This window comes from Terrapene carolina, unplaced genomic scaffold (genome assembly GCF_002925995.2).
Source record: "Terrapene carolina triunguis isolate 2854851 unplaced genomic scaffold, T_m_triunguis-2.0 Scaffold69, whole genome shotgun sequence".
Taxonomy (NCBI): Eukaryota; Metazoa; Chordata; order Testudines; family Emydidae; genus Terrapene; species Terrapene triunguis.
In genome coordinates, this window is record NW_020664420.1 from 53,698,691 (window position 1) to 53,725,971 (window position 27,281).

Genomic DNA, 27,281 nt, shown 5'->3' on the forward strand with positions numbered 1-27,281 from the left:
TCTTTCCTAATGAATGGCAGAATCCCTGCCAGATTTACAAATGCTGTACATTCCTTTCTGAGGGTAGACTTATAAACACCCAAAAGCTCTTGTTGAAAGCAAGGCTTGAACAGAGTGGTTCATATACTAGGCTCTTTCATAGTAGTGTTAGAAAACCACTGTTCTCAGGATACATATGAACGGTCACAATTTTATTACTGCAGGTGTCCCTTTTTAAATGAAAGCCAGTAACAGGTCTCCTGGGATTAGATCTGGTACTGTTACTGATCTCAATTTAGTTACATTGACATCTGTATTCAACTAATAGTGGAAAAATGTCTTAACTAAAAGTTGGTTTAACGAGCCCGCAGTGATCCTCAAACTTCATTTGCATATTCCTCCTTAGATCCTCAAGTCAGTAGTTGGCATTGGCCATGATGGTGTTGAGTCACCTCATGAATCTTGGTTGGTGGTAAACCAACTCTCTTTGCAACAGAGTGATAGTTCATCCAGTACATGTGAGGTCTACCTGGGGTCAATTCCCTTGATATTATGGCTGAAAATATCCTCTTGAAAATGTTTTAAAGGGGTCTGGTGTATGTTTTCAGGGTAACTAATACTAGAACTTTTCAATTCTAATTAGGTGAGGTAAAAGTTTAACATAGTTTAATCTTTCCCATAATACCGGCTTAGGCTACTATTCTTCATAATTTGTGTTATAAACTTTAGTGCTCACAAAGCACATTATTAGTTTAATACTCATGATGGATTGTGGTGTGAAGTTTAGTGCCCATGAAGTGTTTTAGTGTTTTTGTTGATTAGGGGGACTTGGAGACTGAAGTACTACATTTATTCACAGAACAGGTATAGCAAGGGCAGCAAAGTTTCCCTACTCTGCCTCATCAATGTGACACAGTCTTGACCAGCTTTAAGGATGTAAGGGTGTGATGGGGTGTTCACCCCACGTGCACTGAGAGGGTTAAGGCAGACCGAGAAGGGGGCTAATTAACGCAACAGGCCACAGCTGAAGTGAATCAGGTGGCTAAGCAATCCTTGATTGAATGAGGAAGCCCAGCTGAGGAGGAATGAGTTGGGCTGGGCCTAGAAAGGCAGGAAATTGGCAGCTGACGGGGGGCTGCTGGGAAAGTCTGCAGTCACTCCCTTGGAGAAGGGAGGTGCATTTGGGCTGGCTGGCAAACCCAGAGAGTGGGGAAGCCAGGAAGGTAGGAAAGGGCTCTGGGAAAAGGCAGTAAGGTCTAGAAGGGAACAGACCTTGACTGCTGGCCAGAGGGTCCCTGAGCTGGAATTCAGAGTAGGGAGTGGGCCCGGGTTCCCCTGCCAACCACTGAGGGAGTGGCACTACAAGGCAGTGAATGGGAAGACTGCCTAGGACTGTGGGCGAGCAAAGACTTTGGTACCCCAGAAGGATAAAATGCCAAAATGACCTGGCTGGAGGGCCAAGTCACGAAGAGACAGCAGCAGCCCGTGATGTGAGAAAGGGGCTGCAGACCCAGAGAGAGAGGCGGAGGACGGCATGTAACTGAGGAAAGAAGCATTGACTTGGTGAGCTATTCCACAGGGTGACTAGGAGGAGGTGCCATCCTAGTGGTGGGGAAGCACACCATCACGGGGGTAGTTTAGTCTCGGGGCCTATTCAATCTATAGCCTCTATAGTGTGACTTATAGCATGAGTGCCAATTATAATGGTATGTTTTGAGATGTAGATTCATATCTGCTGGGAACCAGACTGAAACCACCAATTCATTTCACATAGGGTACTGAATAATCACTAAATGGTGACAGAGTTTGGTCGCTTCCAACATGGGCTTGGTACAAATTAACATAAAGTTGAAATGCTGCATATTCCATTACCAGTTTCCTGAGTCACCTGACTTTCTTTTTTCATACTTCTGTATAGAGCAGGGGTCGGCAGCCTTTCAGAAGTGGTGTGCCGAGTCTTCATTTATTCACTCCAATTTAAGGTTTCGCGTGCCAGTAATAGGTTTTAATGTTTTTAGAAGGTCTCTTTCTATAAGTCTATAATATATAACTAAACTATTGTTGTATGTAAAGTAAATAAGGTTTTTAAAATGTTTAAGAAGCTTCATTTAAAATTAAATTAAAATGCAGAACCCCCCCCCCAGACCGGTGGCCAGGACCCGGGCAGTGTGAGTGCCACTGAAAATCAGCTCACGTGCCACCTTCGGCACGTGTGCCATAGGTTGCCTACCCCTGGTATAGAGAAAGTGGTTTGGTCAGCTAGTGGCTTGTGGTCAAATTTAGGAGTCATAAGGTTTTGTGATCGATTATTCACTCTTTATACCCCAAATTAGGGCCTAACTATATTTATCCTGAGACCCGTGCTTCCTTTTGATTTGTTGATCTCTGTCATATATTTGGCATCTTGTATGCTCTGAGTGTGTCAAACTCCCTCTTTTGAGAGTTCTGATACACAGTTGAAATGGGAAATGCTATACAGAAGCCAATACATGTGTAGTTGGGCCTGAATTTCAACTGCTTAAGCAAGGGAAGGAAAGTCCAGGTGAGGAAGGAATAGCTTTTACGTAACAAATGAAACAACTCTCCCAGCTGCCAAAGTTCTTCTGCACCATCCTATGCCAATTCTTATCTGCATGCACCTTGATTGTTTGTGCTCCTTAATTAGGATGTGTTTCAGTTTCCTAATTCCTTCCCTGCAGTTTCACTTAGGTATAGTATTCTTCACCTAGTCTTTGTATATGCAGAAGACTGTATATAAATATACTTCATTTACATTCTTTCACTGCTCTTGCACTGTCTACAAACCCTAGCCTTGTGCAGTGCAGAAAGAACTAGGATAGAAAAAATATGTATTATTGTCCTAATGCAGAGTAATGCATAGAGTTTAAATATGTCAGAATTCTCATTTTTAACATTCTTGGTAAATAAATTTAATGAATTGCAAAAATTATTTTGATTCCATCCCTTCCCCAACACTTTTTATAACTAGTCCTTTGAGATCTGGGTGCATCTTGTTTTTCTCAGGTTACCTTTATGCATTCTCAGTTATTGACACACATAATATTTCTTTAACATAACGTTAAAATAGTGCACGCAAAAGAATTTATGTCTGGAACGTTATGAGAAACACAAACTGCCACTAAAAATAGAAACACAACCAGAAGTAAAGTCAATACACAAACTCCTTCAGATTATACCAAAAGAAGCACTTGGAAACACAAAAATGACCCTGTTTTGTTTATAGTTATGCATATTTTTTTTCTGGATAGCCAAATCAAATAGTGCTTATTTCTCAAAGGGTTAAAAAATGACGTTTTTGGGAAACAGTGATTGTATACTGTATCTATCCGGTAGATGGGTAGTAATGTCAAAAAGCTTGCATGTGAGGATGCTGGTTGAATTAAATAAACATCACCAGGACCGAGTGAAAATGTAAGGTTTGGCTGGAAGAAGAGTGAATTTAATAAAAGTAATAATTATTTTAAAAATAAAGATTGTCTTTAATCTTTTTTTTTTTCTTCCCCCTTTCAAAAAGAAAAATAACACCCATCCACATCAATGGGTGGGAGAGTTTGATGGGGCTAGTGGTGAAAGGGGCATAGTCTCAGTAGCAAGGGAGGGAGACATTCACCAGGGGACAGTAGGTAGCTCCTCCCCCTGGGAGTCTCCGGCAATCATTGGCTAGCTGGGGGAGAGGGGTGCTGATTGGCTGGCTCCCAGGATTTAACCTAGCACAAGGGCCAGGTAGACCCAAACCTTGTTACCTATTTGATGTATAAAAAGTATAGGCTAATAGTGCTGTTTGGTAATGTGCATGTGCCTTATTCAAACAGGGATTTGTTTGCCTAAATAAGGCCCAGATCCTGCAAAGACTTAAGCACATGCTTAACATAATACACGCTGAGGCCTGGCCTGCACCATACATTTACATCAGTGTAAGTTGCCTTGCGTCAACCTATTTATGCATGTGTCTATATTCAAATTTGTCTTCAGTTGATGTAAGTATTGCATTACGGTGATGCAGTAAAACTACCTCCTAAAACAGCATAGAACTGTTGGTGTCACTAGGCATAGCTACTAGGTAACTCGGGTGGATGGAAGGCCATAAGTGCCGATGAAACCTCCCTGCTCTGGGTCTAAGTGAACCACAGAACTCCATCTTGTGAACTTTCACCTACTTCCATGCTAATAGCCTATGCTGAAGCAGAATATGTAATGGTCAGCTTTTCTAGCAGACAGCTACGGTTTTGCTCGCACTAACAGAAACAGTAGTGATAATGCGGGGGAAAAGAGGAAGGGAAAGGCCTAATGTGTAGAGCTTGCAAGGTCAAAGGTAAGCATGTGAATGGGAAAGTTTCTAACATGCACAATGTGTACCTGCTGTAACTGCTATTGGGTAGGGAGGGGTATGAGGGAGAAACCAGAACAAAGGCTTACTGAACACAGCTTGGAATATAAAAGGGAACACTTGCTTGTATGTGCTGTGCTTGATTTGAGACGTGCCTGTCTCCCTGCACCACTTTGAGATCTCAAGTAAACTTTGTTTGCTTCTCCACCCCTGGTGTGTCTATTGGTGCGGCGCACACCGGGCAATGAACCCTGTTGCCCCCTCGGGGCCCATCTGGGCCGGCAACAGAACCATGGTCGATCTACTGCTGTAAACAAATAAAAAAAACAAACAAACAAAAAAGAGAGGGAGAGAATATACCTAACTGTAGTTTGTTTATTCAAATACGCAGAAGTGAAATAGTAATATACTAGAATTACAGGATATGTTTGCTACTCACAGGTTACCTATGGAGATAATTTCAGATAATGAAGTTCAGTTTACTATTAAGAAATTCCTAATTTTTTCAGGAGAAATAAGTGTGCTAGTTCTATTCTTTATCACCTTGCGCATATCATTTCACCCCTGTCCTACTGTTTCCCTTCCCACCCTTGCTCTGTTTGTTTATTACGAGTTCTTAGGGGAAGGGACTGTCTCTTGCTATATGTGTATACAAGGCCTAGCACAATAGGCCTGGAGGTGTTACAATAATAAACATAAAAATTTAGCATAAGGGACTGCATGAAAAAAACAGAAAATACATTATGGGATCACAGTTTTTTAACAAATCTAGTTGTAGGGAGGGGTGTGTCATGCATAATTATATAACTGTTATGGGTTTGTTTTCTATATACTGAACCTTTAAGTGTTTTAGGGATCTGCTTTCTATCGGGGGCAGCTGTGAGTGTGTCTTCAGTTCAGAGGCAGCTTATTTCAGAAGGGAGATACACTGCACTCTCTCATGGAGTTTTTGTTTTCCCTTAAGCTCAAAAAGCCATTCTGACTAGAAGTATATGAGTGTTCTGTGTTTGAAAAGGCATCATTGTTGGTAGTGGTGCCAAAGAGGATTGGGTGTGGATGTATGAGCTGAGGATGTATGAGTTTTTGAGGTCAGACAGCAGGAAATGGTGATATTCTTGGGGAAAATAAAGAGGAAGACAGTGTGGGAAGTGAGGCAGGAGAGTGGAGGCAGCAGGGGAGAATGGTGAAATGTACAGTGATTAGATGTGAATGATGCCCAGAAGAGGAAGGTATGTGTGTATCAAGGGATAGAAGATAGAAAACAAATAGTACCAGTCAAGACAGAGTTGAATCCTAAGAACTGCACTGATGTCAGAGGTTCCTGAGTCTGAAAGCTCTCTCCCTTGGCTCCTCTTGCTGCTATAGATGCCTCAAGGATGGAGGGTCTGGATTCTTTTATAAACCACCCCCAGAAAAATGGTGGACCTGGTGGAGGTGTGCCATGTGTGAGGGAGGCTGCTGGGCCCCTGGAGCAGCTTTGTGGTGTGATGGTGGTTGCTCAGGGTCTAGAGTGCTTGGCTTTCTTCTCTGGCTTTTGCAATTGCTATATTATGAATTATTTGGGAACTTTGTGCTGATTCATCTTTACAGTAAATGATTAATATGCTTAATATTCACTTGGGTGGTTTTTTGTTTAATCCTTGGTGTAGGAGAAATGTTTGTTATGCTGTATGCAGATAAATGAGTTTATTAAAGAAATATAGTGCTCCGTTTCTGATGCTGTGGCTGCAATATGTATAACTACAGTGGATTCTTTAAAGCTCTTAGAAAAAGTCTGATCCAAAAATAATACATCTTCTGAAGAAGCTATGAAAGGGACAAAGAATAAAAGATTGGAGGCTGGCATTTCTACAGGGTATAGTTAGTGTCTTAGGGCACGTCTTCACTACCCGCCGGATCGGCGGGTAGCAATCGGTCTATTGGGGATCGACTTATCGTGTCTAGTGAAGACGCGATAAAATCGATCCCTGATCGCTCTGCCGTCGACTCCGGAAATCCACCGTGGCAAGAGGTGGCAACGGAGTTGACGGTGGCGCGGCAGCGGTCGACTTGCCGCCGTCCTCACAGCCAGGTAAGTCGACCTAAAATACGCAACTTCAGCTACGCTATTCACGTAGCTGAAGTTGCGTATCTTAGGTCAACCCCCCGCTGTAGTGTAGACCTAGCCTTAGTGAATTTCCATACTTTGAAATCTTTTGGTTTCTTGTAAATTTAACCTTAATTCTGATTTTTTTTAAAATGCTTGTCTTTTGCTAACTATACAATGTTGTAAGGATTTTTACCCTTAAGCTACTGATATGTACTCTTAACTTTAACTTCACAGGCAAAATTTGTTTTTTGTTTGGGAATATTTTGTCTTTGAAGTTGAAGGTAGACTACTTCACAAGTAAAGAGTTAGATACTCCTAGTGCTGTGAGCAAATTCAGTAGTATCTGTGGTCCAGCTCCAACTCCCATTGAAGACTGTGGGAATCTTTCCACTGACTTCAATGAGAGTGAATTGAACTATATATGCTCAAGATGAACAACAGCCTTAGGCATTAGAATTTTATTTGGTGAGAAAATAACCCAAGGGTCCTGATTAACATTTATCTGTAAGCTTCTTGAAAAATGCCAGCTAAATAGGTGCTATAAACTGTCAGAGGCCTGGCAGGTCAGGCTTACTCTCCCTTCCAGTACTGCACTGCAAAGTTGTCATATTAATTAATTAATTTAGTTATTTATTCACTTGTATAACTGTAATTCCTAGGGGCCCCAGCCATAGAGCAGGATCCCATTGTGCTAGGCGCTGTACAAAAAGAACAAAAAGATTGTCCCTGCCCAGTAACTGTTACCCATGTAAATTAATGAAAATTCCAACATTATAGCACACTCAAAAGTATCTTAATCTGTTCTGTCTTTAATTACTTCAAATTTTTGCAACATTACAGCTCTTCCCAGCCCCAGCTTAGCTAAGGAAAAAGAAGATGATGTCTCCTGGACACCATTCCAAAAAGGAGTTTTGCGGTATGCCTGCTGAATTTATTTCCTGAAGTTATGATGCTGGCTTTAAGATTTTGTTAAAGAATCTTGTATCTTTTAATTGGATCTTTGAATTCTCTTTTTTTAGGGTAGCATTTTCATTTCAGTAGATTTATTGTGCATTTAAAAAATCTTCACTAGTGTCCTTCCTTTTTCATTTACCCTTTGTTACATATTATAAGTAAAAGGTAATGTTAGATCATCACAAATTAGAATATAAAGTATAAATGTTATTTGTTTGAACTGTCTTAACCCAATCTTGCCTTATTTTCCTATCAATTATAGTTACATCAGTACAAATAATTTAAATTTTTTTCTCCCAAAAATATTACCTATGGAAGCTAGTAGTTTTTGTCTCACTAAAATCCTTGATGATACTTTAATTACATTTCACTGTTCTTATTGGGAGCAATAATTACAAAAATAAAATTAATCAGAGAACAAAACAAGTATTTCCGAACTTCTGAGCTTCGATAATTTGGGGCCCAATCCTGCCATGATCTCTGGTTAGGTGGACACCTGTGATCTCATGAAGCTCTTTTGAAGTAAATGGCATTGAGGAGTCCATCTGTACAGAGTTTAGTGCAGCATCAGGGCCTTGGTTACTTAGGGATGTCTACCCTGCAGCTGGGAGTGTGCTTCCAAGCCTGTGTAGACAGACACAAGCTAGCTCTGCTGGAGCTAGCATGCTAAAAACAGCAGTGTGGACACTTGTGGCAGGGGCAGTGGCACAGGCTACCCACCTGAGTATGTACCCAGGGGGTCAGGTGGGCTTGTCCTGGGATGGCTAGCCCTTGCTGCTGCCTGTGCTGCAATGTCCATGCTGCTGTTTTTAGTGTACAGCTCTAGCAGAGCTAACGTATGTCTGTCTACTGGGATGGGAAGCACGCTCCCAGTTGCAGGACTATGCAGTCCCTACCCTTAAGAACTCGTAATAAACAAAACAGACATGCCTTTAGGGTCCTTTATTTCAGGTCATTACTCACATGATGAGTAATCCCATTGATTTCACATGAGTGCAGATAGTCTCACTGGCTATTTTTTTGTGTCCCCCCGCCCATTTCTTAGTAGAATTCTAGGAAGCATCTGATCTTTATTGCTTACATTTTCGTCTTTCTTCAGCTTAGGTAGAATTTGGCTGTTTTTATTTTCACTAATGTGATTTAATTATGTTCTGATTTTGCTGAGCACAACTCTTCATTGTGCTCATAAATTCTGGATCATCTCAGGCCTCAAGAGACTTTATTTATGAAGATTAATTTGTCAAACACTGCTGAGGGTGTATCATTTTATAATACTGTCTCTTGATACACAATAGTATTATCCCCATTTTACACATGGGGAATTGAGGCACAGAAATGAAAACCAAAATTGTCAAAACTTTTAACTAATTGTAGGGGCTCAATGTAAGTTTAGGGCCTGAGTTTCCAGAGTACTTAACACTTTACATGTTCAGAGGAGGATTCCCATTGATATCAGTTGCTGTTGTGAGTGCTCATCTTTTCTGAAAATCAGACCGGGGGTGTCTCAAGTTGGGTACCCAGAAAATGAGGAAGAAACAGTGGCCACCTTTGAAAACTTTTGTTTGTGACTTGTCCAGCATTACATAGAAACTCTGTGGCAGAGGCAGGTATAGAATCCAGTTCTCCAGGATGGCATTCAGCTGCCTTAACCATGAGACCATCCTTTCTCTTCCTGCAACTCCCTGCCTCATTTGTTCATTACACATCTTCCAACTTCTGCAACAAATGAAGCAGGGATCCTACAGACTATAGTCTCTTTAACTATGCTACGCTTATCCATTCCCATAGCACAATCTGTGCACTGAATAAAAATGGTTGTGTAGAAAAAATAGTATGTGGTCATGTAACTAAAGACTATATCATAATTCATCCGCACAAGGAGGATGATTTAAGATTACACAGGCAATGTTCATTCAGGCATTTTTAAACTTTTGAGCACTTGACTTTGGAAACTTCATGTTCTTTTGACATAGTTTTTAATGTAATTTAAGTTTTTAAACTTAAAAATTGAAAAAAAAAAAAAATGTAATGTAGAACTATCTTGACTCCTTCACATGGGTCATCTGTGGGAGCTAATGAAGTAACTGATAACAGTAAATGACTGCAATCTTTTATGTTGACGTGCCACTAGAGGGGGTTTAGAGACAGTTTGCCAGTGGATTTTACAGGCATTTTCTAGACAGCAAAGGAATGATGCTCATCAGGAATAATACTCAATTCCAGGTTTGGTTGGGGAGTGTGCTCTAATGGTCACAGAGCCTTCTGACCCTGTCCTGCTCCTATCCACTCGTCCTCCCCAGCTCCTGCTCCTAATCACCCCCCCTGTTTTTTTTCCAGCCCTGGTCCTCTCTTCCCTCCAGCTCCTGCCCTTGCTTCTGCCCCTAGCTTCCTCGTGCAACCCCTCTCTCCTGTTTTCTCCTACCCTTTTCCTCTCCAGGGATCCTGCCCGCTTTCCCTCACTTTTTTTGTCTTCCCCCATCGCTGGATCCTGCTGCTAACCATCCTCACCATCTGCATTTCTTCCCTCTTGCCCCTGGTCCCCATTCTTCTGAATTTGAGTGAGGCAGCTTCCTCCTTCTCCCTCAAATTGCCTGGGCACCAGCAGGGGAGCATTGAGAGCTCAGGACTGTATGTCTCTTTCTGCTCTCACTTCTACTGCCCAGTGCCACAACAACCCCACAACTACTGTAAAAAGCAATTGCAGGGAGAGTTCTATTCAGCCACTGCAGTTCAGGGCTGGAGCATGCTCAGTGGCTCTGTGCATGTACAGTCTGATCACCGGGGTTGGCTCTGGGCACCCACATTCAGGAGTGGGGGGAATGGAGGAGGGAGCCCTCCGTGGATGAAAAGCTTGTCTCTCTCACCAACAGAAGATACTACCTCACCCACCTTATCTCTATAATAATTTTATTTCTCAGTTACAAAAATATTGGTGTGACAGGATAATTTCTCAGGTGTTCTCTACATACAAATTTGCACCAGTTTAGTAAAACCTATTTAGTTAAACCAGTGCAAGCCCAGGTGTGGACAGTTTTAGGGCTTGTTGACGCTTGAAATGCTACAGCTGTAGCTCTTCAGTGTAGACCCTACGTACACCGATGGGAGGGGTTTTCCCGTTGTTATAGGTAATCCACCTCTTGAAAGGTGGTAGCTAGGTCGACAGAATTCTTCCATTGAACTAGTACTGTCTAAACTGGGGGGTAGGTTGGCTTAACTATGTCACACAGTGAGGTAGATTTTTTTCACACCCTGAGTAATGTAGCTGGGTCAACGTAACTTTTTAGTGTTGACCAGGTTTTATTTCAGTTTGAGTGGTTTATTTTGGTTTCTCTTAATCCAACTGTTTAAACTAAACAGAAATAAACTCAAATAAGTGGCCCCACTGGGATTTGCACTGGTTGAACTAAACCAGTACAATTCTGCATATAGACAAACACTTTGTTTAATAATTAAATATGTTTTTAAAATCCTTCAAGTAAACCTAACCAGGTTCTCTAAGGGATCCTCTTCCCTTTCAGTTGTCTATGAAGCAGCCTCAGGGACCCCAGCATTTCCCTCTATGGGTTCCTGCTACTAAATTTGTTTCCAGTACTACTGACCACTGAGCATGGGTTCTTGACTGGTTTGTTTTTTAGATTATTTTTATATAAAATAAAAAATCAGGTAAATCACCCATTATATAACTCATGATATACAACAAGAAACATTTAAATAAACCTTTAAGTTGGGCCGAAACCTGGATAAGTGAGTTTTCACCTGCAGTCATCTGGGGAATACAGTTGACCCAAAGAGGCTAATGTGACTTCTCTCTCCATAAATTAGTTTGCTTCCCCATTCAAAATTGTATTCCAGATTATGTTTGGAGAAGTACAGTAACACAGTGCTTCTTTTGTCTGAAGTTTGGGGACCCACTTTAAGAGATTTGTGTCATTACCTGTCCTTAAAATATAACAAGTACAACAGAGAAGGAAGAAGTAGCAGACTGCTTTTAGAAAGGCAAATCTGAGCAAGCAATACTATAGCAACATTACTCTCTTGTTACAATTCTAAAATATAAATCCACTTACATTTTTTATGGGTTTCATAAAATGGATTTAAGTGCTTGTGACAATTTTATGTATAACAGTAAAATGACAATATGGGGATGCCAAAATAAGAATATAAGTTCTTACTTGTAAGGGGGAAGAGAAGGCATTTTTCTTAGGCACACATTTTGATTTTTCCACAAGATGCAGGCTTTCTCAGCCCCATCAACTTGGTGCTTTATGACTTACTGGACTTTGTATTAGACATTCTTGAAAATCTGGGGTGGATCATTTGCTGTCTAGTTTTTAGGTAAGCCCGCCATCCCCACACACACCAGGAGTTGTGTATGTGATGTTTTATCATTTAGGGAATTGAGGAGGTTGTTTTTTTTAAGAACTACTATTGTACACAGCCAACGTGAGTGAATGAAACATAGAACTGCACAAAGTGTCTTTGGAAATATAGCCTTTATTTAGTTGGGGAGTCTGGAAATGTATTTGATAAATTTTGTGGTTCTGGGCACAGTGTAAATGAGACATTTACTGGTACTGCAGTATGTAAATCTGTGAAATGTTTTTTCTGGCTCTATGTCCTACAACTAGCCAACAACTCTTGTAATAACTTCTAGCACTGAAAGGAAACGTATTGGATACAGACTTCTGATTTAATAAAACCCTCAAAATAGGTTTTTAGGTTAAATATATTTATAACATGCAGGTGTCTGAGACAGTATCATAAAATATGTACACATAAACTTAGTGCAGAAAAAAAGCTAAAATGCACTTTGGGGGAAATTATTTTCTTGTTTGGAGCAATCACACAATTTTATTACTGGAAAAAAACACAATTGTCTCTCACGCTATAGATTGTATCGAAACTCAGTTCACTGGTTTTTTTCAGGTTTTCTCCCACCCTAACCATGCACCTTGAGAAGTTTGAGGAAATAACAGCATAACTTTTTTTTTTGTTATGTGTTAAGTGTTAAACAACTCATTCTGCACTATGAAAACTCCCAGTTACCACAGGCCAGACCCCTACGTTTATGGTGCCTTTGCTAGGGCTAAGGAAATAAGTTTGAATAGAACAAGAACCAAACCTAGGGTGAAATTATGGCCCTATAAAAGTCAATGGGAATTTTGCTATTGACTTCAGTGGGCCTCTCTAGACAGCAAAGAAAATCCTGTGGCTGGCCCATGTCAGCCAACTTGGGCTTACGGGTCTTGGGCTGTCAGGTCGTTGTTGAGCAGACTTCTGGGCTCCAGCTAGAGCCCAAGCTCTGGGACCATCCCACCTTGCAGGGCCCTAGAGCCCAGGCTCCAGTCCGAGCCCAGAAGTCTACACAGCAATGAAACAGCCTGGCAGCCCAAGCCCTGTGAGCTCAAGTCAGCTGTCACGGGCCAGCTTCAGGTTTTTCTTTGCTGTGTAGACATACCCTATGGGGCCAGAATTGCAGGATTGCACCCCTGAAACTTAACCCAAAATTTAAACTGAACCATCTTAGAGGTATGAAAAAATATATCTACTTTGATTTTAAATATTCACTTTCACATTCCTGCACTACTATGAATGATTATCAAAATTAATCCAAATCTCGTTTGAAGTTTGTTCATCAGTAGCACATGTAAATTCCTTCTCGGTAGTCCCAGCAGACAAACTACTTAAAGAAACAGCTTTTAGCACTTAGACTCATAGAGTCAACAAAGTCTAGTGTGTTGATCCAGTGGATGCTTTTCCCCAGTTTTGTTATTGTTGACGCTTTGCACTGAAGAAGCCCTCAGTTCACTGAAGCCTTTTCAGTACCCATGTAACTGACCTCATTCTCAGTGTTAGTTGTCATTTTGGTGCTCACATGTCCATTTCTGGCTCTTCTGACGTGCACTGTTTTTTTGCTTTCTTTATTTTTCAGATTTTTATGGAGGCAGACAGGCTCTCAATTTGCTTTAAACAGTGTAAAGAACATGGGTGTTTGAGACAGACAATTGTGACCAATGCCACTGCTGTCTCTGAGAGGACCATGATTGTCTGGGTCTGGGATGCACCATCTTGACCAAGATGTCAACCTCTAATTGTCAAAGCAGAGCTGTTTGAGACTTTTACTGACTCATGTTTCAGGGTTTAAGGCAACTCAAACTACTTGGGTTTAGGAAGAGATTTCCTTGGGTGTAGGTTATCCCATAACTCCTTTCTGCAGGGTTTCTTGCACCTTCTTATGAAGCAATTGGTGCTGTCTGCTTTCAGAGACAGGATACTAGACTAGATAGATCATTGGTTTGATCCAATCCGATATCTAACTGAATCTCATGGCTGGGGTCCCTATAGAATAGTTTCACTCGGGTCCACGTATTTCCTGAATCTGCCCCTGCTGTTTTCTCCCTTCAGTTCAGTTCTACCCTTATTACAGAGATAACAACATACTGGACATACACTGTTTGTCCACATTGTAAGTTATGATTTTTAAAATTTTATCCAAATCTTTCCTCCGTACATTGGAAAAACAATTACAATTCTTGGACAAAGGTTGGACAAAGTTCATTCTGTGACAAGTTATGACTAAAATTGACCCTTACCAAGCTTAATTTCAAACCCATTTAATATGTCTATTTTATAATGTCCTTGCAGTATAATCTGTGGTGATGATACCATTTGTACTTCCTTTCTCATCAGCAGCATTAAACTGAGATGTACCAGTACCATTACCATTCCATATTCTTTGCTTTAATAATTGAGATACTTGCTGCTGCCATCTAATCTTCTATGGTAGCATGTGGGCAAGTGAGACTTTTATGCAATATTCTCCACTAACAATATTCTCTGTCACAGTCAGAACAATTTGAAATGTCTTCCATGTCTGTGTTTCTTTAAGAAAATGGCTTGCTGTCTGATTATGGGATGAATTAATTTGAGTAAAGTGCTTTCCTGCTGAAATTTTACTCTTACCTTTTCAGACCTGTATTTCATCTGTTAAAATTACTGGCAGAAGTTCAAAACTATTTTTGAAGGGTTTTTCATAAGAATTTCAATTGTTTTAGTTTCATCTGTTCTATCTGTAGAGGACACATTTAGATGCTTGGAACAACTGTTACTATTAGTTTGTATAATTTGTAATTTTGTGTGTCTCTGTGTGATTGTGATCTAATAATTAAATTTTAGCATGAATCTGATTAAAGACTTAGCGCTCATCAGATATATTTGGGCTTCCTTTACATAAGCTTGAAGAATTCTTCTTTATCAGGGTGACCGATTTGTACTAGAGCAGGGGTTCTCAAACTTCATTGCACCGTGACCCCCTTCTGACAATAAAAATTGCTACACAGCCCCAGGAAGGGGCACTGAAGCCTGAGCCCGCCCAGGCCCCGCCACCCTGGGCAGAGGGGCCAAAGCCCGAAACCCACCGCCCCAGGCTGGGGGGCCAAAGCTGAAGCCCCAGGGCTTCAGCCCCAAGCAGAGGGCATGTAATCTGAGCCCCGCCGCCCAGGGCAGAAGCCCTCATGCTTTGGTTTCGGCCCCAAGCGGTGGCGCTCGGGCTTCACCTTCGGTCCTGGGCCCCAGCAAGCCTAAGCAGCCCTTGCGACCCCATTAAAATGGGGTCCCGACCCACTTTGGGGTCCCAACCCACAGTTTGAGAACCGCTGTACCAGAGTCAGCCAGGCTGCCAGGTTCTATGAGCCAAAAGGGAAAGAAGACTTTATTTCATTTAGTTAGTCATTGTGTCACCACACTTGCTTGTGTGCCACTAGTTGGTATCACACAGCTGCATGACCCTATTGTATTGTGTGGAAGGAGTTAAGAAGCTGTATTAAGTAGTGTAGAAATAGTTCAGAAAAGAGTAATAATAATGAATGATGTTTCTTGGCTGGGAATGTTTGCCTCAAAAACAACAGCTTCTAGTTTGTTTTCACTTATGCCACCTAAATCTCAGGTACCTGCTGTCAAACTGATGAGTCTCTGGCAAAGTTATCATGTTCCAGTGAAGGAAGGGTTTGCATAGTCATAGTGACGGGGAAAAGAGAGAACCTCTATGTAATCCTTGTGTAACACGGACAGACTCGGTCGTCGGTGGGCGGGATTGAATTGGGGACCTCTGGAGCTTAGTGCATGAGCCTCTACCGCATGAGCTAAAAGCCAACTGGCTGTTAGCTAAGGCTGTAGAGCAGACTCATTTTATCTCTCTCTTTAAGTGGTCTCAGTACCACTAGATGGGACAGGTTTCAGAGTAGCAGCAGGTTTAGTCTGTATTCTGTTCTTTAGATGGGACAAAATACCATGGGTTATACTTGCGAGGAATATATAATTATATTTTTGTAGAAGTGTGTTAATAAATTTATGGTGAGGTTTTTTTTTTAGAAGGGCTCCTGTTGTCTTGACTCTGCTCCCATTGACTTCAGTGGGAGCACAGTTACATCAGTACTGGCTGCTTTTGAAATTCCACTCTTAACGTTATCCTGTGGTTACAGAAGATACGCTGTGCAACACTTAGCCAGCCTGGAAACAGGCTATTTCCATTAGCACTGGTGAGATGTCTGCCTTTAAGGTGATGATGTTTTCTTCATGGTTAACCATAGTCAAGAAAGTATTGACGCTGCATCAATCTGGACCTAAATTCTCAGGCAGGAGTCCTGTTTCTCCACCTGCCATACAGCCTCTGTGGTAGTTTCAGGTACATTTAAAAAATAGATCTTGTTTAAAGAAGGTAAATTGATTACTATCATCAATGCAGTATCATTGTATTGTTTACATTGATTTAAAATTAATTTTATTTTGTCCCAAAGTGTAGAACTATTATAGGTGGGGCTGATAGCTCGTCTTATTATTAAGATTGCCTGACACTTCCCATTATAAGACAGTTTTCAGTTACTTATAATTTTGCAAAACTTTAAATATTTGGACTGCATTTTTGCATGCAGGGTATCTGCCTCAGGCTGATTTTGTTGGGGGGGGGGAGAACAGAGTTCAGCCATTTCAGAGAAGGAGATAGCGAATAATCCATTATTTTGCCCATGTAAAAAAATTCATTGGACCTTTTCTTTAAACAGCATTAGCATGCCTATGCTTTGGAGCAGGGACTTGGTATTTGGCACGGGAGTATGTGCCTTTTGCTGTCCCCGTGAAAATCTGCCCAAGTTATGTGCCTTTGAAAAATCATACTTTGCACTGCCCGGTGAGACTTGCTTGTGCTTAACAGCTAAAATCTCTGAGTCCATCATTGCTTGGGCGGGAGGGAGCAGAGATGGAGTTGGAACTCAGAAAGCAAGCCTGGAGTGGGAGACTAAGACTGGCTGGGCAAGGACTGCAATGAGAGGTCTGAGGAATCGAGACTGGAAGTGGGTAGGAAAGGAGAAAGGGGCTAGCACAAGGAGCCAGGGTCAGCAAGGAGCTGAGTGGGATTTATTTCTCCACCCCAATCCCCCTGCCGGAGCAGGGCCCTCTCACACACTTGCTTGTGTAACAGGCAGTGCGGTGCTAGGTGCGGTGCTAGGTACTATGCTGGCAATGGTGGGGAGAATCCTGGTCTCAGCTTCTTGCCAGCCAGCGCTGCGGTGTCTCCCTTAGGCCTGCGAGGAGTGGCTATAGGGCAGGCTGGACCAGGTCTCCTAATCACTGCGTTCTAAGTGCTGCCCCACTCACCTTCTGGCTGACAGGAAGTAGCAGCATTGGCCTGGGTTGGAGCTGAGCACAGAGCGAGCTGGGAACTGATCTCTGCCCTGGGCTGGGCTGAGTTGGACTGGCTGGTGCCATGTGGTTCATCTATGCGCTAACCTGGCTCTCGCTGCTGATTCGGATGTTTTTTGTCACCCTGGCGGTCAATGAGACTGTCATAATGCATATACACTAGGGAGATGAATTAAAGTAGTCCGTGCAACCTTAATTCTGGCATTTCCTAACTGTTGATTGCTTGGCGTAGCAAGATTAATGTTCTTTTAACATATTTTTGTTTGTATGTAATACTATAGAAGGTGGAAGAAAAGAAGGCTGTGGCAGCTAAGGATGGGGATAGTTAGGACTTTTAGCAACAGTGAAGGCATGGGAGGCAGATTGGGATTGTAACCTGAGCACATTAAGTGGACATTTCTGTCCAAATGAACAGCTTTGATATAGTTAATAATATTGACATGTGAAATGCCACATTCAGGTTTCAGAGTTATCCACACATTGGGGTGAATGGAATAGTTCACAGCTCTCTTAGAATTTTTGTTTCAGACTGTGAACAGACTCAGTAGGTTAACATTACATCAATTACCTTTGTTCATGTTTAGAAGATTTTCTTCACAAACTTGCATTATGTTTTAAAAAAAAGTTTATATGAACACGTATGCACGTAGAGTTTAGATTCTGGAGCACAGTTCTGTGGCACGGGCTGGATGCTGCACCAAATTCTCTAGGTGCGAAATACACGGGGCTCTGATTTTACTATGTTAGCGGCAGCTTCATTAATGATTGGTGAAGCAGTGTTTGTATTCTGCTTAATTATTTGATGAATTTCTCTTTATTTTCTAGGCTATGCTCATAAACTTTGTTTTTATTTATGATACATTGAATTGGATGTAGTGGCTTTTATTTTGGTTATACCCACTGTTTGGGAACATAGGAGAGAAGGGAATCAAAATCAAACCATGCTTAGCAAGAAATATAGGTCTGATTTTTCAGTCATGGACAAAAGAGATTGGAATCTTCTCCCAACTCGGTTCTGTGAGGAAACAGGCTGAATATGGGTGCAGGAAGAGCTAAATTGATAGACCTACTGGATTCCAGGCTTGGTCTTATTTTTTTTTATTTTTTTAAGATCCAGTCATATCATGATAAAAGCATAAAAAGCTCTTCTGGTTACAAACCTATTTTATATAGAGCTATTAAATAACTAGTATTAAAGCTTACCAGTGCACAGGACAGAAACTCACTGTATATGTATTTCAAACAGAAGAGCAACAGGAATTAAATTATTAGTTTCTTAGAGCCGTCCCTCGTGTCAACATTTGTGTTCTCTCCTAGTTACTGTAAGTCCTTGAATATCCTCAGTACTTTATACACAGAGATGTGTTTCTTCATGCTTAGGTTACACAGCACCTCCTCACTAAGTCTATGTTCAGTGGAAGTAAACTGGTTAAGTGGAGTCAGAATTAGCCTCCACAGGAACAGAGCCAAGAAAGACTTGTAGTGCTTCCACTCAAAGTACATGGAAAATAAGTTCTTGAGTAGAATACAGCCTTTAGTGTTTGAGTAAAAGTACATCTCATTTTTTGGCAGTACTGTCTAATGATTTGTCACCTTCTATCTTGCCCTGAAAGATCTACAATAGACTGAGACATGGAGTAATTTTAGACGTTAACTTGGTCCAATGACTTCAGTAAATAATTTTAGTGTCTCATATACAGTGGCATTATAATATTTCCTGTTTTATTATCTATCCCTTTCCTAATAGTTCCTAACATTCTATTAGCTTTTTTGACTGCTGATGCACATTGAGTGGGTGTTTTCAGAGAACTATCCACAATGACTCCAAGATCTCTTTCTTGAGTGGTAACAACTAATTTAGATCCTGTCATCTTGTATGTATAGTTGGGATTATGTTTTCCAGTCTGCATGAGTTTGCACTAATCAACATTGAATTTCATCTGCCATTTTGGTGCCCAGTCACCCAGTTTTGTGAGATCCTCTGTAACTCTTCAGTCTGCTTTGGTCTTAACTATCTTGAACAATTTTGTATCATCTGCACATTTTGCCACTACACTGTTTACCCCTTTTTCCAGATCACTTATGAATACATTGAACAGCACTGGTCCCACCACCACTATTTACTTCTCTCCAGTCTGAAAATTGACCATTTATTCCTGCTCTTTGTTCCCTGTCTATTAACCAGTTACTGATCCATGAGATGACCTTCCCTCTTATCTGATGTCTGCTTACTTTGCTTAAGAGCCTTTGGTAAGGGACCTTGTCAAAGGCTTTCTGAAAGTCCAAGTACACTATATCCACTGGATCACCCTTGTCAATATGTTTGCTGCCGCCTGAAAGAATTCTAAAAGATTGGTGAGGCATAAATTCCCCTTACAAAAACCCCATATTGACTCTTTCCCAGCAAATTGTGTCATGTATGTATCTGGTAATTCTGCTCTTTACTACAGTTTCAACCAGTTTGCTTGGTACTGAAGTTAGGCTTGCCAGCCTGTAATTGCCAGGATTGCCTCTGGAGCTTTTTTTAAAACATTGGTGTCACATTAGCTATCCTACAGTCATCTGGTACAGAAGCTGATTTAAATCATAGGTTACATAAAACACTTAGTAGTTCTTAGTAATAGAAACACTGGGAACTGTTATTGAGTAGCAAAATAATGTATGGTGTTAAAATAACCAGATTTTTATTACTGATTATTGAAATATGCATTTCATATGAATTCCTCTGTGCTTTTGTATAGAGTATTTGACAAATTAAACCAGAGAGAATTATGATCCACAAAACATGTCATATATATGAAGATATGTCATATCTTCCATACTTGTGTGGCAAGTACTTTTATACTGAATGTATGAATTAGATAATTTTATATATTTTTATCAATTTTCATACAGAAAAAAGTATGGCCATGAAAATGCAAGATCATCCTTCAGTAGGACATATGGCAGGTTTTTTTTTTCTTGCGCAATTGTGCTTCTATTTACCTCTTAGAAAAGATTTTAAAAGTACAGGTTGAACCTCTCTAATACTGCACTCCCTGGTCCGGCAACATCCGTAGTCCGGCTTAGATGCCGACTCTGTGGGTGCTCCGGGACTGGCACAGCCATGTGGAAAAATTAGTGGGTGCGGAGCATCCACCAATGCCAAGCTCCCTCCTCTGCCCCCCTTCCTCCCCCACCTCAAGCGTGCCAGCGGTCCCGCACTTACTACCTCCTCCTCCTCCTCCTCCCTCCCAGCACTTCCAGAGTGCCGTGAACAGCTGATTGGCGGCGTTCAAACTCCAAGAGGAAGAAAGAAGACCTGAGGCTGGCGGTTGTAGCACCCCCCGCACCCTTACTTCCCGCGCCTATGGAGACCCACTGGCACTCTGCATTGACCTCCCGTGGTTCGGCAAATTCTCTGGTTCGGCACCGGTCAGGTCCCGAGGGTGCTGGACTAGAGAGGTTCAACCTGCTGAGTGCAGCATGTATGATTACCTGCCCTGTGGGTGGGTGGCGTATGTGTGCATTCAGTGCAAGGAGCTCCTAGCCCTCAGAGACCGCGTACGGGCTTTGGAGGCCAGGGTGGCGGAACTGGAGGAGCTAAGGGAGGCAGAGAGGTATGTTGATGAGGCTTTCCGTGACACTGTAGAATTGTCCCACCCCCGGTCAGACAGCCCCTGCGCTGTTGAGGAGGATGAAAGGCCCAGGGAAGCAGAGCGGTCAACGGGAGCAGAGGGAAACCTTCCCATAGTTGGGACCCTCCTTCCAGATGGTGTTAGGGTATCCTCGCGCACTGAGGTTACCTTTCTGGGGGAGGGAACTCCAGTCACTAGGAAAAGGCAGGTGTTAGTAATGGGAGATTCGATCATTAGAAACATAGATAGCTGGGTTTGTGATGACCGGGAGAACCGTATGGTGACTTGCCTGCCTGGTGCGAAGGTTGCGGATCTCTCAAGGCATCTGGATAGACTTATGTGTAGTGCTGGGGAGGAGCCGGTGGTCGTGGTACATGTAGGTACCAATGACATAGGGAAGGGTAGGAGAGACGTCCTGGAGGCCAAATTTAGGCTGCTAGGGAAGAGACTGAAATCCAGGACCTCTATGGTGGCATTCTCAGAAATGCTCCCAGTTCCACGCGCAGGGCCAGGTAGGCAGGCAGAGCTTCAGAGTCTCAATGCGTGGATGAGACGATGGTGTAGAGAGGAGAGGTTTAGATTCATTAGGAATTGGGGAAACTTTTGGGATAGGGGGAGCTTATACAGGAAGGATGGGCTCCACCAAAGTGGAACCAGACTGCTGGCACTTAACATTAAAAAGATTGGTAGAGCAGTTTTTAAACTAGGAGATGGAGGGGGGGAAAGCCGACTGCTGCAGAGGAGCATGTGGATTGGACAGAGACTTCTCTTAGAGGAGAGTCTATTGATAGAGATTCTCTAGGTTCTAGTCAGGAGCAGAGGATGGAAGAGGATAATGTAGGGCCAGATCAGACGAGAAACATTCACATAAAGAATTGGACACATCAGAAAAGGGCAGACAAATAAACAGTGATAAGTTTTTAAAGTGCTTGTACACAAATGCTAGAAGTCTAAATACTAAGATGGGTGAACTAGAGTGCCTCGTGATAAAGGAGGATATTGATATAATAGAAACCTGGTGGACTGAGGACAATCAATGGGACACAATCATTCCGTGGTACAAAATATATCGGAAGGACCGAACAGGTCGTGCGGGGGCGGGGGAGTGGCACTATATGTGAAAGAAAATGTAGACTCAAATGAAGTAAAAATCTTAAGTGAATCAATATGTTCCATAGAATCTCTATGGATAGTAATTTCATGCTCTAATAAGAATATAACATTAGGGATCTATTATCGACCACCTGACCAGGACAGTGATAGTGATGAAGAAATGCTAAGGGAAATTAGAGAGGCTATCAAAATTAAGAACTCAATAGTAGTGGGGGATTTCAGTTATCCCCATATTGACTGGGAACATGTCATCTCAGGACGAAATGCAGAGACAAAATTTCTCGATACTTTAAATGACTGCTTCTTGGAGCAACTGGTACGGGAACCCACAAGGGAGAGGGAACTCTAGATTTAGTCCTGAGTGGAGTGCAGGAGCTGGTCCAAGAGGTAACTATAACAGGACCGCTTGGAAATAGTGACCATAATATAATAATGTTTAACATCCCTGTGGTGGGAAGAACATCTCAACAGCCCAACACTGTGGCATTTAATTTCAAAAAGGGGAACTATGCAAAAATGAGGGGGTTAGTTAAACAGAAATTAAAAGGTACAGTGACTAAAGTGAAATCCCTGCAAGCTGCATGGGCGCTTTTTAAAGACACCATAATAGAGGCCCAACTTAAATGTATACCCCAAATTAAGAAACACAGTAAAAGAACTAAAAAAGAGCCACCGTGGCTTAACAACCATGTAAAAGAAGCAGTGAGGGATAAAAAGGCATCTTTTAAAAAGTTGAAGTCCAGTCCTAGTGAGGTAAATAGAAAGGAGCATAAACACTGCCAAATTAAGTGTAAAAATGTAATAAGAAAAGCCAAAGAGGAGTTTGAAGAACGGCTAGCCAAAAACTCAAAAGGTAATAGCAAAATGTTTTTTAAATACATCAGAAGCAGGAAGCCTGCTAAACAACCAGTGGGGCCCCTCGATGATAGAGATACAAAAGGAGCGCTTAAAGACGATAAAGTCATTGCGGAGAAACTAAACAAATTCTTTGCTTCAGTCTTCATGGCTGAGGATGTTAGGGAGATTCCCAAACCTGAGCCGGCTTTTGTAGGTGACAAATCTGAGGAACTGTCACAGATTGAAGTGTCACTAGAGGAGGTTTTGGAATTAATTGATAAACTTAACATTAACAAGTCACCAGGAGCAGATGGCATTCACCCAAGAGTTCTGAAAGAACTCAAATGTGAAATTGCAGAACTATTAACTAGGGTTTGTAACCTGTCCTTTAAATCGGCTTCTGTACCCAATGACTGGAAGATAGCTAATGTAACGCCATTATTTAAAAAGGGCTCTAGAGGTGATCCTGGCAATTACAGACCAGTAAGTCTAACGTCGGTACCGGGCAAATTAGTCGAAACAATAGTAAAGAATAAAATTGTCAGACACACAGAAGAACATAAATTGTTGGGCAAAAGTCAACATGGTTTCTCTAAAGGGAATTCGTGTCTTACTAATCTATTAGAGTTCTTTGAAGGGGTCAACAAACATGTGGACAAGGGGGATCCAGTGAACATAGTGTACTTAGATTTCCAGAAAGCCTTTGACAAGGTCCCTCACCAAAGGCTCTTACGTAAATTAAGTTGTCATGGGATAAAAGGGAAGGTCCTTTCATGGATTGAGAACTGGTTAAAAGACAGGGAACAAAAGGGAAGGAATTAATGGTACATTCTCAGAATGGAGAGGGGTAACTAGTGGTGTTCCCCAAGGGTCAGTCCTAGGACCAATCCTATTCAACTTTATTCATAAATGATCTGGAGAAAGGGGTAAAAAGTGAGGTGGCAAAGTTTGCAGATGATACTAAACTGCTCAAGATAGTTAAGACCAAAGCAGACTATGAAGAACTTCAAAAAGATCTCACAAAACTAAATAATTGGGCAACAAAATGGCAAATGAAATTTAATGTGGATAAATGTAAAGTAATGCACATTGGAAAAAATAACCCCAACTGTACATACAATATGATGGGGGCTAATTTAGCTACAACAAATCAGGAAAAAGATCTTGGAGTCATCGTAGATAGTTCTCTGAAGATGTCCACGCATTGTGCAGAGGCAGTCAAAAAAGCAAACAGGATGTTAGGAATCATTAAAAAGGGGATAGAGAATAAGACGGAGAATATATCATTGCCCTTATATAAATCGATGATACGCCCACATCTTGAATACTGTGTACAGAAGTGGTCTCCTCATCTCAAAAAAGATAGTGGCACTAGAAAAGGTTCAGAGAAGGGCAACTAAAATGATTAGGGGTTTGGAACGGGTCCCATATGAGCAGAGATTAGAGGCTTGGACTTTTCAGCTTGGAAAAGAGGAGACTAAGGGGGGATATGATAGAGGTATATAAAATATGAGTGATATGGAGAAAGTAGATAAGGAAAAGTTATTTACTTATTCCCATAATACAAGAACTAGGGTCACCAAATGAAATTAATAGGCAGCAGGTTTAAAACAAATAAAAGGAAGTTCTTCTTCACACAGTGCACAGTCAACTTGTGGAACTTCTTACCTGAGGAGGTTGTGAAGGCTAGGACTATAACAGCGTTTAAAAGAGAACTGGATAAATTCATGGAGGTTAAGTCCATTAATGGCTATTAGCCAGGATGGGTAAGGAATGGTGTCCCTAGACTCTGTTTGTCAGAGGGTGGAGATGGATGGCAGGAGAGAGACCACTTGATCATTACCTAAAAAGCAACAGAGGGTCCTGTGGCACCTTTAAGACTAACAGAAGTATTGGAGCATAAGCTTTCGTGGGTGAATGCCCACTTCATCATACGCAAGTAATGGAAATTTCCAGAGGCAGGTATAAATCAGTATGGAGATAACGAGGTTAGTTCAATCAGGGAGGGTGAGGTGCTCTGCTAGCAGTTGAGGCGTGAACACCAAGGGAGGAGAAACTGCTTCTGTAGTTGGATAGCCATTCACAGTCTTTGTTTAATCCTGATCTGATGGTGTCAAATTTGCAAATGAACTGGAGCTCAGCAGTTTCTCTTTGGAGTCTGGTCCTGAAGTTTTTTGCTATAAGATGGCTACCTTTACATCTGCTATTGTATGGCCAGGGAGGTTGAAGTGTTCTCCTACAGGTTTTTGTATATTGCCATTCCTGATTTCTGACTTGTGTCCATTTATCCTCTTGCGTAGTGACTGTCCAGTTTGGCCAATGTACATAGCAGAGGGGCAACTCTCCCCACATATCTACACCATCACAGGACCTAACCAGATCAGCTACAACATCACCGGCTCATTCACCTGCACGTCCACCAATGTTATATATGCCATCATGTGCCAGCAATGCTCCTCTGCTATGTACATTGGCCAAACTGGTCAGTCACTACGCAAGAGGATAAATGGACACAAGTCAGATATCAGGAATGGCTACCCCTCTGATACTTGATCATTACCTGTTAGGTTCACTCCCACCTGGCATTGGCCACTGTCGGTAGACAGGATACTGGGCTAGATGGACCTTTGGTCTGACCCAGTACGGCTGTTCTTATGTAGAAATAAAGGCTGTATATTTTAGTTAAAGCAATTCACTAGAATCCAGTGGAACTGTGCTGTTTTCAGGTTGAGCTGTGTTGGTAGAGAATGCCAAAAGACTACTGTCAAGATGAATGTGGACTGTGAAATTTATCTTTAACACCAAAGGTAATTTTAGAATCTTGTTAAAATGACATTCATAATTAATACAAATCACTTTCTTTTCAAAAATGGCTTTTATTCAGCTTGGTCAGTATTTGAGCAAACTAAGATTTAAGAGTTTTGCATCATGTAATAAGATATTTGAATCTGATTTTGTGAACATATGACACATAACGTTAACCATAGAGTAAATAAGTGAACACCACAGTTTCATTTTCTTTGCTTAGAATAACTAAAAAGTTAAATCATAAGTGTACAGCCTTCTGTAAATATGTAGATATGCAAAGGTAATGTAGATGTGTTAGTGTGGATAAAAGCATAACAACCTTAACAATTCAGCCAGTGACTGTTTCTTTAAACCCACCTCACATCTGAGATAGTTCATTTCTTCAACTTCGAAAGTGTAAAGTGAATAATACTGGATCTTCACAGTGATCAGAGTATGCAGTGATTTATCATGTTGAATTCTTGCCTTCTCTTCGGCATCCAGGCATTTTATTCAAGAGAAGCCTTAGCTAACAAATCTTGTCAGTTGGGAAAATTCTGTTAGATGGGAAAGTTCTATAAAAATATTCAAACCTGGATTAGGCTAATTCACAATAGTCTTTCATTACAGGCATATGTTATGAAATATATAGTGAACAGTTTCTGGATGAGATCTACACTATGTGCATTAGTAGCTGATTGATTTTGTAATCCATGTAATCATATTTTCTCTGACTAGGTGATGTATCATGAAGAATGTAGAAGACTATCATTTGTGCTAAAAATATTCTGAGGAAATATACTGTTCCTGAAAGGGATTATTCTGAAACAAGCTGAAAAATGAAGTATTCTGTTTATTCACATAACAGATAAACATGAGCAGAAAATATGCAACCCTAACCAACTATGCCTCAGTGTCACTTTGTAAGGATGACTTCTAGGAGTGACAGGATAATAGTTCATTCTTCGTGCTGATGAAGTCCCTCTGCCTTTCTGATGATTCTGCAGACATTATGCCAGCAGTCATAGATTCGAAGGCCAGAAAGGATCACTGTGATCATCTATCAGAGGGGTAGCCATGTTAGTCTGGATCTGTAAAAAGCAACAGAGGGTCCTGTGGCACTTCTAAGACTAACAGATGTATTGGAGCATAAACTTTTGTGGGTGAATACCCACTTCGTCAGACGCATGTCATGGAAATTTCCAGAGGCAGGTATAAATATGCAGGCAAGAATCAGTCTGGAGATAACGAGGTTAGTTCAATCAGGGAGGGTGAGGTCCTCTGCTAGCAGTTGAGGTGTGAACACCAAGGGAGGAGAAACTGCTTTTGTAGTTGGCTAGCGATTCACAGTCTTTGTTTAATCCTGATCTGATGGTGTCAAATTTGCAAATGAACTGAAGCTCAGCAGTTTCTCTTTGGAGTCTGGTCCTGAAGTTTTTTTTGCTGTAAGATGTCTACCTTAACATCTGCTATTGTGTGGCCAGGGAGGTTGAAGTGTTCTCCTACAGGTTTTTGTATATTGCCATTCCTGATATCTGACTTGTGTCCATTTATCCTTTTATGTAGTGACTGTCCAGTTTGGCCAATGTACATAGCAGAGGGGCGTTGCTGGCACATGATGGCATATATAACATTGGTGGACGTGCAGGTGAATGAACCGGTGATGTTGTAGCTGATCTGGTTAGGTCCTGTGATGGTGTTGCCGGTGTAGATATGTGTGCAGAGTTGGCATCGAGGTTTGTTGCATGGATTGGCTCCTGAGTTAGAGTTGTTATGGTGTGGTGCCTGGTTGCTGGTGAGAATATGCTTAAGGTTGGCGGGTTGTCTGTGGGCAAGGACTGGCCTGCCTCCCAAGGTCTGT

The 27,281-nt window shown here is 41.5% G+C and overlaps 1 protein-coding gene across 1 annotated transcript in view; it reads left to right on the top strand.

Annotated features, from left to right (window-relative positions):
* The first annotated feature begins 7,258 nt into the window (after positions 1-7,258).
* The window catches only part of LOC112104321, a 97,822-nt gene continuing 77,799 nt past the window's right edge, over positions 7,259-27,281 (top strand). Inside the window, exon 1 of the mRNA XM_029910926.1 lies at positions 7,259-7,332. The gene's annotated coding sequence lies outside the window, so the exon portion shown is untranslated. The remainder of the gene's footprint in view (positions 7,333-27,281) is intronic.